The sequence below is a fragment of the Palaemon carinicauda genome, chromosome 41 (assembly GCF_036898095.1).
Source record: "Palaemon carinicauda isolate YSFRI2023 chromosome 41, ASM3689809v2, whole genome shotgun sequence".
Taxonomy (NCBI): domain Eukaryota; kingdom Metazoa; phylum Arthropoda; class Malacostraca; order Decapoda; family Palaemonidae; genus Palaemon; species Palaemon carinicauda.
Window position 1 is genome coordinate 29,163,567 of NC_090765.1, and position 12,500 is coordinate 29,176,066.

General features: G+C 31.2%; 1 pseudogene; it reads right to left on the reverse strand.

Annotated features, from left to right (window-relative positions):
* The window catches only part of LOC137632486 (uncharacterized), a 256,035-nt pseudogene that overhangs the window by 214,448 nt on the left and 29,087 nt on the right, over nucleotides 1-12,500 (reverse strand).

A 12,500-nucleotide genomic window follows, 5' to 3' on the forward strand; every position in this document is an offset into this window, starting at 1 on the left:
AGAGGATTCGGCTTTTCTTGTATCACATGAGGAGGAAAATGAAGTCACTCTTAAGGCTTTGAATGGTCAGGAGAGAGAGAGAGAGAGAGAGAGAGAGAGAGAGAGAGAGAGATTATAAAGTGTGAGTAACTTATGATTAGAAAACGTTAATGCAAACAGATAAAAATAGAATTCTTCATTACATTCAAACTTTCATATTTTTTTATTTTTGTACGATCATCGCTCTTCCCATGTGAGCCGGTCTTACAGAAATGTTTTTTTTTTTTTTTTTCTTGGCTAAAGCACGTGGAGAAGCCAGTTATTCACGACCGACGAACATTATAAAAACAAGAATAACTCTTAGAAATATGCAGATATCCAGTACATAAGTAAATAAAAATAAGAAATAGCAAAAAAGAAAAAAATAGCACCTTATACAAAGGGATTCAAAAGTATAGTAGTGATAATATTTTGTAGAAAGTAGACTGAAAATAAGAACCAAAAGCTCTGATATATTTCAAAAGGCTTTCCTCATAGTAAGACTGAAAGTTTCTCCTCTAATAAAAAAAAAAAAAAAAAAAAAAAAAAAAAAAAAAAAAAAAGAAAAAAAAAAGAGGAATAATTTCCTAATCAGGCCTATAATCAATCGCGTTTTCTACCTTCGTTTTTTTTTTCATTCCCACCACACCTATATCACACTGCTCTCTACCTTCTTGTTCAGAACCAAATCACATGTGTTAGGCTATCCTAAAGAAATATGTTCAAGTCTTCAGGCCGATACGAAGAGTTGCATTTCATAATGCTGCATTCTTCCAGCGAAATCTGTGTCGTAATAGTAGCGTTCAATCGAGATATGCTCGAATTACGTAAGAGCAATTGGATCTGTGTAAGAAGAGTAACATCATCTGCATAGAAAAACGTGTAAGTAGAGTAGCATCATCTGCATATAAAGCAGTTCTTGGCCAAACCACATTTCGTTTCTATATGGTACAAATAGTAGTGGGTCAAGATCATAAACAGTGAATAAAACGCACTATTCGTGTTAATTTCGGCTATTAGTGATAAGCTTCTAAGATAGTCATGAGATAAAATTACGAGGTATTTATGGCTATTAATAAAGGGTTCATAAAAGACGCGCCTGTATGATCTGCTGTTTCTAATGAAGAGGCAGAATCTACATTTCGTAATTCATAATCCCAAGGTTAGAAATGTAACTATATATTATGGCTCTTACATAAAACAATCATTATTTCCATGTCTTAATTTCTTTGCCTTACAGAGAGAAGTTTATCTTCAATTCATTAAGTCTAGTGGTCATCTTCAACTTTCACTTCAAAGTTTCTTGTATGTTCATTCCTTGCCGTTTAAAGACAATCTTTCATTGACTAGCATTAATTGACTGCTTGATTACTAAGTCTACAAAGTATGTATCATTATAAGAAATTGTAACGCTTACGTCTTTCACTTCAAAACAGTTTTTACGCTTATCAAACATAAAAAAATTACGAATAAACTGTTTTGGTTCATCATAACCCGAAGTTAATATTTTGAAGGCCCTTTGGTCGATTCTAATTTGATCATATGATCCACCTCATGAACCCCAAGGATTTGTCAGTTCAAGCTTGTATTTTTCTTGAAGAACATTCCATAGCACCAGGAAATAAATATCAATCTAAACAAACAGGGCACTCACAAAATATCATTTACAAAGACAGCCCTTCAATGCCTCCTAAGAATTGCGCTTAAAATGTTATGCAAGTGTTGTTATATGATTGATTGATTGATTTGAGGTTTTCTGGCATTCTGACATCTAAGGTCATTGACGCCGAATCATCGGCATTCGCAGTGTGGATGTTTACATATGGATCAGACTTAAAAGTCTCTGAGCATATAGGTTTAGTATACTATATACAGAAATTACAAGTAAATATCTAATAAATCATTAAGTATTCATAGCTTTACACCTTTGTTCCAAATATCAGAATATATGATTTAATATAGTTAAAAAATTTAACCAGCATCTAATTATATTAAGAGTAGGCTGTTGAAAATAATAAATTGCGGTAAAGTATTTCTGACTAAACTAAGCCACTCACCGAAAAGAAAAATACCCCAGAAACTATCATAAACCAAAAATGTTAGAAGCCAGAATTATCGATTTCTGTCGTACAAACGTCGAGTCTCCAGCACGGGCAGGATGCCAAACTCAGACCAAAATAAAGATAGGTTCAAGTACCCAATGGCATACTAAGGCCAACAGGTAGTACACTCTGCAAGACAGGAATTCAGAAGACAGGTTTGGGAAGCTATTTGTTTGCCTCTAAGTCTCAGAGCTAAAAAGTAGTTAAATATACATGAAAGCAGTTTTGGCAAATGGAAAGAATCATCATATATGCCTTCAAAATTTCCAAAGGTAGTGAAATGACGCTAAATGAACACCAGTAATAGAATAATAGAGCTACGTAAAATATTAAAATAAGAAAATACAAACCGGAATAGATTCTAATCAATATTACATACTCACTGAAAAAAAAATATATATTTATAATAACAGCAATATGCAAACAGAGATCCCATTTGAAAAATTAATCAATAGGAGGGAAAACAAACATAAAAAAATCAAGTGAAACTACTATACCCAATAGATGGCGTTTTCGGATCATTTTGAGAAAAACAAAGTCAGTTGTCCACATTACAGATATAAGGAATATACCTTAACAGTCGTGAAGCTCGAATAAGGGAAAGCCAATGAATCAAACAGTGAAAAACGAGCAGGATGATTTACCCACATACGACAATGAGAGAGAGAGAGAGAGAGAGAGAGAGAGAGAGAGAGAGAGAGAGAGAGAGTTTAATTCATTACTAATGCTGACATTACTGGCTAAAATTTGCATCCTTACACACACACTCTTCCCTTTTTTCATTTTATTTGGTAATAAAAATTTTTTTGCCTATTTTTTTCATGCGCAATTTTCTATCTTTTTTAACAAAATCTCTACTTTGCTAACCTTGTTTACGTGAATCAAATGAGTTTTGATTTTCGTTCTTTGCTCTTCCAAACTCCCCCTATTGGAGTTTTTAGCCTTTAATACATAAGATACTGCTTAGTTCTATTTTTTTAAATCCTTGGTACCCTTCTCAATTAATATTTAAATTTCGTTTTCTTCTTTTGAGTTGGCTAACTATAAAACAATTTATTCGATAAACATCGTGTTGATTTGAAAATACATTTCAAGTTATGTTTTCTCTTCCATGAATATTCTTATTGTTCCATAACTCTTAAAAGAAGCAAGTTTCATACATTAATAGCCAGTCTTCCGATCAGCCAAGTCTAATAACCTTGGGTTCCTCAACGCGAGGATTCATAACCGCAAAAGAATGCGTAAAATATAGATTTTAGTGTTCATATGCGTCGGAGGGGCTTAGGCAAGTTGCTACTTTGTTCTTAGTATAAAATCAGTGGATAGAAAAGAAATGATAACACCTACAGGAGACGTATATATGAAGATAACTATATCTAAAAACAGAAATATAATTTAAAAGATAATGATTTGATATAAAACGTCGGAGGGGCTTAGGCAAGTTGCTACTTTGTTCTTAGTATAAAATCAGTGGATAGGAAAGAAATGATAACACCTACAGGAGGCGTATATATGAAGATAACTATATCTAAAAACAGAAATATAATTTAAAAGATAATGATTTGATATAAAACGTCGGAGGGGCTTAGGCAAGTTGCTACTTTGTTCTTAGTATAAAATCAGTGGATAGAAAAGAAATGATAACACCTACAGGAGACGTATATGTGAAGATAACTATATCTAAAAACAGAAATATAATTTAAAAGATAATGATTTGATATAAAACTATATAAAGTAGAACCAAAAAACCCTCAGCGAGCGATCCTAATTCATGAAAGGTTTCATTTCATTGCCACAGTGACTGACCTGACGTAATGAGAAAATCCTTCAAATATAAAACTATATAAAGTAGAACCAAATGAGAAAATCCTTCAAATATAAAACTATATAAAGTAGAACCAAAAAACCTCAGCGAGAGATCCTAATTCATGAAAGGTTTCATTTCATCGCCACAGTGACTGACCTGACGTAATGAGAAAATCCTTCAAATATAAAACTATATAAAGTAGAACCAAATGAGAAAATCCTACAAATATAAAACTATATAAAGTAGAACCAAATGAGAAAATCCTTCAAATATAAAACTATATAAAGTAGAACCAAATGAGAAAATCCTACAAATATAAAACTATATAAAGTAGAACCAAATGAGAAAATCCTTCAAATATAAAACTATATAAAGTAGAACCAAATGAGAAAATCCTACAAATATAAAACTATATAAAGTAGAACCAAATGAGAAAATCCTTCAAATATAAAACTATATAAAGTAGAACCAAAAAACCTCAGCGAGAGATCCTAATTCATGAAAGGTTTCATTTCATCGCCACAGTGACTGACCTGACGTAATGAGAAAATCCTTCAAATATAAAACTATATAAAGTAGAACCAAATGAGAAAATCCTACAAATATAAAACTATATAAAGTAGAACCAAATGAGAAAATCCTACAAATATAAAACTATATAAAGTAGAACCAAATGAGAAAATCCTTCAAATATAAAACTATATAAAGTAGAACCAAATGAGAAAATCCTACAAATATAAAACTATATAAAGTAGAACCAAATGAGAAAATCCTTCAAATATAAAACTATATAAAGTAGAACCAAATGAGAAAATCCTACAAATATAAAACTATATAAAGTAGAACCAAATGAGAAAATCCTTCAAATATAAAACTATATAAAGTAGAACCAAATGAGAAAATCCTTCAAATATAAAACTATATAAAGTAGAACCAAATGAGAAAATCCTACAAATATAAAACTATATAAAGTAGAACCAAATGAGAAAATCCTTCAAATATAAAACTATATAAAGTAGAACCAAATGAGAAAATCCTACAAATATAAAACTATATAAAGTAGAACCAAATGAGAAAATCCTACAAATATAAAACTATATAAAGTAGAACCAAATGAGAAAATCCTTCAAATATAAAACTATATAAAGTAGAACCAAATGAGAAAATCCTACAAATATAAAACTATATAAAGTAGAACCAAATGAGAAAATCCTACAAATATAAAACTATATAAAGTAGAACCAAATGAGAAAATCCTACAAATATAAAACTATATAAAGTAGAACCAAATGAGAAAATCCTACAAATATAAAACTATATAAAGTAGAACCAAATGAGAAAATCCTACAAATATAAAACTATATAAAGTAGAACCAAAACACCTCAGCGAGAGATCCTAATTCATGAAAGGTTTCATTTCATCGCCACAGTGACTGACCTGACGTAATGAGAAAATCCTTCAAATATAAAACTATATAAAGTAGAACCAAATGAGAAAATCCTACAAATATAAAACTATATAAAGTAGAACCAAATGAGAAAATCCTTCAAATATAAAACTATATAAAGTAGAACCAAATGAGAAAATCCTTCAAATATAAAACTATATAAAGTAGAACCAAATGAGAAAATCCTACAAATATAAAACTATATAAAGTAGAACCAAAAAACCTCAGCGAGAGATCCTAATTCATGAAAGGTTTCATTTCATCGCCACAGTGACTGACCTGACGTAATGAGAAAATCCTTCAAATATAAAACTATATAAAGTAGAACCAAATGAGAAAATCCTACAAATATAAAACTATATAAAGTAGAACCAAATGAGAAAATCCTTCAAATATAAAACTATATAAAGTAGAACCAAATGAGAAAATCCTTCAAATATAAAACTATATAAAGTAGAACCAAATGAGAAAATCCTACAAATATAAAACTATATAAAGTAGAACCAAAAAACCTCAGCGAGAGATCCTAATTCATGAAAGGTTTCATTTCATCGCCACAGTGACTGACCTGACGTAATGAGAAAATCCTTCAAATATAAAACTATATAAAGTAGAACCAAATGAGAAAATCCTTCAAATATAAAACTATATAAAGTAGAACCAAATGAGAAAATCCTACAAATATAAAACTATATAAAGTAGAACCAAATGAGAAAATCCTTCAAATATAAAACTATATAAAGTAGAACCAAATGAGAAAATCCTACAAATATAAAACTATTTAAAGTAGAACCAAATGAGAAAATCCTTCAAATATAAAACTATATAAAGTAGAACCAAATGAGAAAATCCTTCAAATATAAAACTATATAAAGTAGAACCAAATGAGAAAATCCTTCAAATATAAAACTATATAAAGTAGAACCAAATGAGAAAATCCTAAAAATATAAAACTATATAAAGTAGAACCAAATGAGAAAATCCTTCAAATATAAAACTATATAAAGTAGAACCAAATGAGAAAATCCTTCAAATATAAAACTATATAAAGTAGAACCAAATGAGAAAATCCTACAAATATAAAACTATATAAAGTAGAACCAAATGAGAAAATCCTTCAAATATAAAACTATATAAAGTAGAACCAAAAAACCTCAGCGAGAGATCCTAATTCATGAAAGGTTTCATTTCATCGCCACAGTGACTGACCTGACGTAATGAGAAAATCCTTCAAATATAAAACTATATAAAGTAGAACCAAATGAGAAAATCCTACAAATATAAAACTATATAAAGTAGAACCAAATGAGAAAATCCTACAAATATAAAACTATATAAAGTAGAACCAAATGAGAAAATCCTTCAAATATAAAACTATATAAAGTAGAACCAAATGAGAAAATCCTTCAAATATAAAACTATATAAAGTAGAACCAAAAAACCTCAGCGAGAGATCCTAATTCATGAAAGGTTTCATTTCATCGCCACAGTGACTGACCTGACGTAATGAGAAAATCCTTCAAATATAAAACTATATAAAGTAGAACCAAATGAGAAAATCCTACAAATATAAAACTATATAAAGTAGAACCAAATGAGAAAATCCTTCAAATATAAAACTATATAAAGTAGAACCAAATGAGAAAATCCTACAAATATAAAACTATATAAAGTAGAACCAAATGAGAAAATCCTTCAAATATAAAACTATATAAAGTAGAACCAAAAAACCTCAGCGAGAGATCCTAATTCATGAAAGGTTTCATTTCATCGCCACAGTGACTGACCTGACGTAATGAGAAAATCCTTCAAATATAAAACTATATAAAGTAGAACCAAATGAGAAAATCCTACAAATATAAAACTATATAAAGTAGAACCAAATGAGAAAATCCTTCAAATATAAAACTATATAAAGTAGAACCAAATGAGAAAATCCTTCAAATATAAAACTATATAAAGTAGAACCAAATGAGAAAATCCTACAAATATAAAACTATATAAAGTAGAACCAAATGAGAAAATCCTTCAAATATAAAACTATATAAAGTAGAACCAAATGAGAAAATACTACAAATATAAAACTATATAAAGTAGAACCAAAAAACCTCAGCGAGCGATCCTAATTCATGAAAGGTTTCATTTCATCGCCACAGTGACTGACCTGACGTAATGAGAAAATCCTTCAAATATAAAACTATATAAAGTAGAACCAAATGAGAAAATCCTACAAATATAAAACTATATAAAGTAGAACCAAATGAGAAAATCCTACAAATATAAAACTATATAAAGTAGAACCAAATGAGAAAATCCTTCAAATATAAAACTATATAAAGTAGAACCAAATGAGAAAATCCTACAAATATAAAACTATATAAAGTAGAACCAAATGAGAAAATCCTTCAAATATAAAACTATATAAAGTAGAACCAAATGAGAAAATCCTACAAATATAAAACTATATAAAGTAGAACCAAATGAGAAAATCCTTCAAATATAAAACTATATAAAGTAGAACCAAATGAGAAAATCCTACAAATATAAAACTATATAAAGTAGAACCAAATGAGAAAATCCTTCAAATATAAAACTATATAAAGTAGAACCAAATGAGAAAATCCTACAAATATAAAACTATATAAAGTAGAACCAAAAAACCTCAGCGAGCGATCCTAATTCATGAAAGGTTTCATTTCATCGCCACAGTGACTGACCTGACGTAATGAGAAAATCCTTCAATTATCTGCAAAAAAAAAAAAAAAAAAAAGATCGTCAATGGTCGTAAAAAACGAGATTCATCGAGATTGACTAGTCAGACATGTACCGGATACCAATCCATTGTGGCTTTCTCATTTCCTGAATCCATTACCTTGCCTTCCTCATCTCTCCCAATCTCTCTCAGATAGACTACGGAAAAATGTGAATGATACTAAGAATTGTTCAGTACTTATTATCACGATTATTATTTTATTCTCACTCAATACTATTACTAGCTATGCTACAACCTTAATTAGAAAAACAGAATGCTACTACAAACTCACGGCCTTCTACAGGAAAAAAAATAGAAAAGTAACGAATAAACTATAAAGAAGTATTGAATTGATAACACATATTAAGATCAGCAACAACTATAAATAAATCAGTCACATAAACTATGAAAAGATGCTTTTGTCAACCTGCTCAAATAAAAAAAAATTGCAAAAACTTTAAACTACCAAAGTTCCACCAATTAAACCACCAGATTATGACGATCATTAAGATCTATATGGCACAAATAAAGATGATAATAGCATTTCACTGATCTGGCATTTTAAACACTTCCTCTCCAGAAGATGAATGTACTCGACTGCAACAAAACGAAGTCCTATTTTGAAACTTGTTCTCATTCCCTTTGACGATGTGATGCAAGGTCACCCTCATTCCACCCACTCGATCCTATATTGATACTATTACTATTATCAATTCATCCTACTTTTTCATCATCATTATTATTGTCAACTCTACAATGATTGTGGGGTTACTACATAGTGCTAATGTTCATATCATGGTAATTCTATTCCTGTCTTTGACCAAAAGTAATTCTGAGAATTTTAAAGTTGGATGGGGAACAGTTTTCCAAGTGCTCTGATGTACTTAGGTCAGGGAATTGCAATGTCAAATAAGTTGATAATTGTTAAAGATTTGCGAGTAACAAACAACAATTCTAGATGGAATTTGCGTACATTAAACACCCGTAAAATTTGACTACTGAGTTATAAGAATTGCTTAGCCAATACTAAAATGTATCGTTGTTGTTGTTTATAGTTTATAATTAATAGAAAACTATGGATTTTTTACTATCCAGGTGAGCTATATCACCACAGTTTGCTTTACACACCTTTCTTTATGTGGTTCCCCATATCAGCGACTTGCAGTATAATGTTTAGTTACTAAGACTCAGACCGACTATTGTTTTAACATTGTAATCACTGGAATACACCTAAACCCCTCTTTGGGACATTTGTCACTTTACAAAGGATACCAAAAACAATAAATGAGCAAAGTCATATTTTCAAAGTAAACACAAAATAACTTGAATAAAAATATCCATAACAAATGACCAATGTAAAAACCGATGAATAATTCAAAACAATTTGAAACAAGTGAAGAAAAACATCAGACAACGTACACTTTATCCGAGTTAAATCCCTATGATAACCTATAGCTTGTCTATCGACCAGAAACAGTTAGTTTTCGGGATCCAAGTGAAATCTGACAGGTAAGTGGAAACAAACCCTTCAATTAGACTACAATTCTTTCCAGAAGCAAGTCTTAAATTCCATCAAAATCTACGGTAATGGTGAGTATAGTTTCGGTTCCCTAAAGCCTCTAAAGAACATTTGAATCAAAACTGGGCTATATATCGCCTTCTCCCTGAAAGTTGTATCCATATATCTCTAAAATTCTAATCACTTATTGCCAATAAAGATGGGCAACTATGGTATAAAAAATAATAACTATTGGCAAAAGCCACTTAAAAGAAAATATACTGAAAACAAAAGATTAGAAAGGGCTCTTCACCCCAAAAGTTTTATTTCTATTTCTTCTAGATAAATCACTTGTTACCAACTGTGAGGCACACTTTGAGTAAAAGAAATTAGAATCCATCACAAATTTTCCGTGAGCCTACTATAAAACACGACAACAAACAAACCCAAGCTAGAATATAACACCTAATATCGAGGAAATAAAAACAATGTCGTCTCCATGTGGCATTTACCTGGAAACTGCCGTCAGGCCTTGACTAAACCAAAGACAACTAAAGGTCCTATGATTAAATGCCCCAAAATTAATTTGAAAATTATATAAAACATCTAAAATGTTTCATCTACAACCTTTATACACTCTAATTACAAATTAACATCAACTTGAATTGTTTAACAATTTTTAGATGAAACCTCAAGTTAAGATAAGTGTTTTTGGTCATTTTCTGGTTTGTAATGAACCCCAAGTGACTGCCCCGAACTCTGATGCTGATTCCATTCCACATTGGAGGTCGTTCCCATGTGTATGTAGGATGATATGAATATGAGCATATTTTTCCTCCTAATTCGCTCCGAATAAAACAATATTGAATCAAGTCTTGGAATCATATAACCTTTGGAATCCATCAACACGCTTATCGAATTACAAAATTATGTCCGTCATACGAGCATGAAAATTCGGGGGGGGGGGGGGGGGTTTCTGCTCTTATAAAGTGGACATCCTATACATAATTTTAACATATTTAACTTTGTGCATTTTGTAGAAATAAAGCATCGCCTTTTACAACGTTTATGTATGGATACAAGTAAAACTACAGCTTCGGATTCCGTAGCAATGGTCACTTCGATATGCTTTTGAGGATTTGGATACTAAGCATACCTAGTTTCGAGTCTTTTTGGGAAAATGAGTAGGTTAATGTTCAATACTAATGATGACAAACTAGAACAGCCGAGATTTACTCGTTGTGTATCCTACACTTGGATAAGCAGGAAACATCGTTGGTATTTCTTAGTTTTAAACATCCGGTAATACGAAATAATCCTCATTTTTATTGAAATCTTACATTTACAGCTTCATATATCCATTTTTCGCCAAAAAGTATTTTGATCTTGCAAACTCAACTCACCTTGAATTACTGATGTAAATGACACTCGTAGGACTTCTTAGTTACGAGGCAAAGAAAATATTCCTAAAACATGATGTTTATAAGGTCGGACACCAATCGAATGATTATGACAGCATTAACTAACATGACGCAACTAACCAGGAAAAGATCTGCGTCATAATGCCATGGGTTAATTTGATAGAAGTGACGAGAGAGAGAGAGAGAGAGAGAGAGAGAGAGAGAGAGAGAGAGAGAGAGAGAGAGAGAGAGAGAGAGAGGGAGAGAGAGAGAAAGGGAGAATTATACGAAAAGATTCTGTGGCTTGCATTCAACAAACCTTCACGTTCATAATTTCAGGTACAGTTATCAAATAAGACACTAAAAAAGTGTGTTACATTTTCCAGATTATTATTATTATTATTATTATTATTATTATTATTATTATTATTATTATTAAATGCTAAGCTACAACCCTAGTTGGAAAAACAGGATGCTATAACAAAACAAGAGAAAGAGAAACTAGATAGAACAGTGTGCCCGAGTGTACCATCAAACAAGAGAACTCTAACCCAAGATAGTGAAAGACCATGGTACAGAGGCTATGGCACTACCCAAAACTAGGGAACAATGGTTTGATTTTGGAGTGTCCTTCTCCTAGAAGAGCTGCTTGCCATAGCTAAAGAGCCTCTTCTACCCTTACGAAGAGGAAAGTAGCCACTGAACAATTACAGTGCAGTAGTTAACCCCTTGGGAGAAGAAGAATTGTTTGGTAATCTTATTGTTGTCAGGTGTATGAGGACAGAATAGAATCTGTAAAGAATAGACCAGACTATTCGGTGTCTGTGTAAGCAAAGGGAAACAACCGTTACCAAAGAGAAAGATCCAATGTAGTACTGCCAGGCCAGTCAAAGGACCCCATAACTCTCTAGCGGTAGCATCTGTGAATCTCTTATATTAAAAATTCTTCTGTCAGTAAGGGAAATAAAGTCTCCATAAAAGATACTCGTCCATGTACCCATTATTCATAGTCATTCTAAGAGTTTATGATTGACGATACCGGATTACTGAAATGACCAAACGATCAAATGATGAGAGAGTATTGTTTGGATGAAGGGAGCTTTGATCATAAAACAAAAATCCACCTTTTGAGCAGTGATACCTTAACGTGGTAAAAGGGTTTGTGTATAGTCATAATCAGCAAAGCTATACTAGTCAGGGATACCTATAATATGTTGCTTTGCTCTGGACGATAAGACGACAGTTTCACACCATCACCAATCAGCATTGGCTGGCATGGTGATGAAAACTGATCAAGCTCCAGACATGAATAAAGGCATTTCTGAGGCCTTTGTCCTGCAGTGGACTAGAATCGGCTGCATTTGTTGTTGTTTTGTTGTATGTATGTATGTATGTATGTATATATATATATATATATATATATATATATATATATATATATATATGTATATATATATATATATATATATATATAT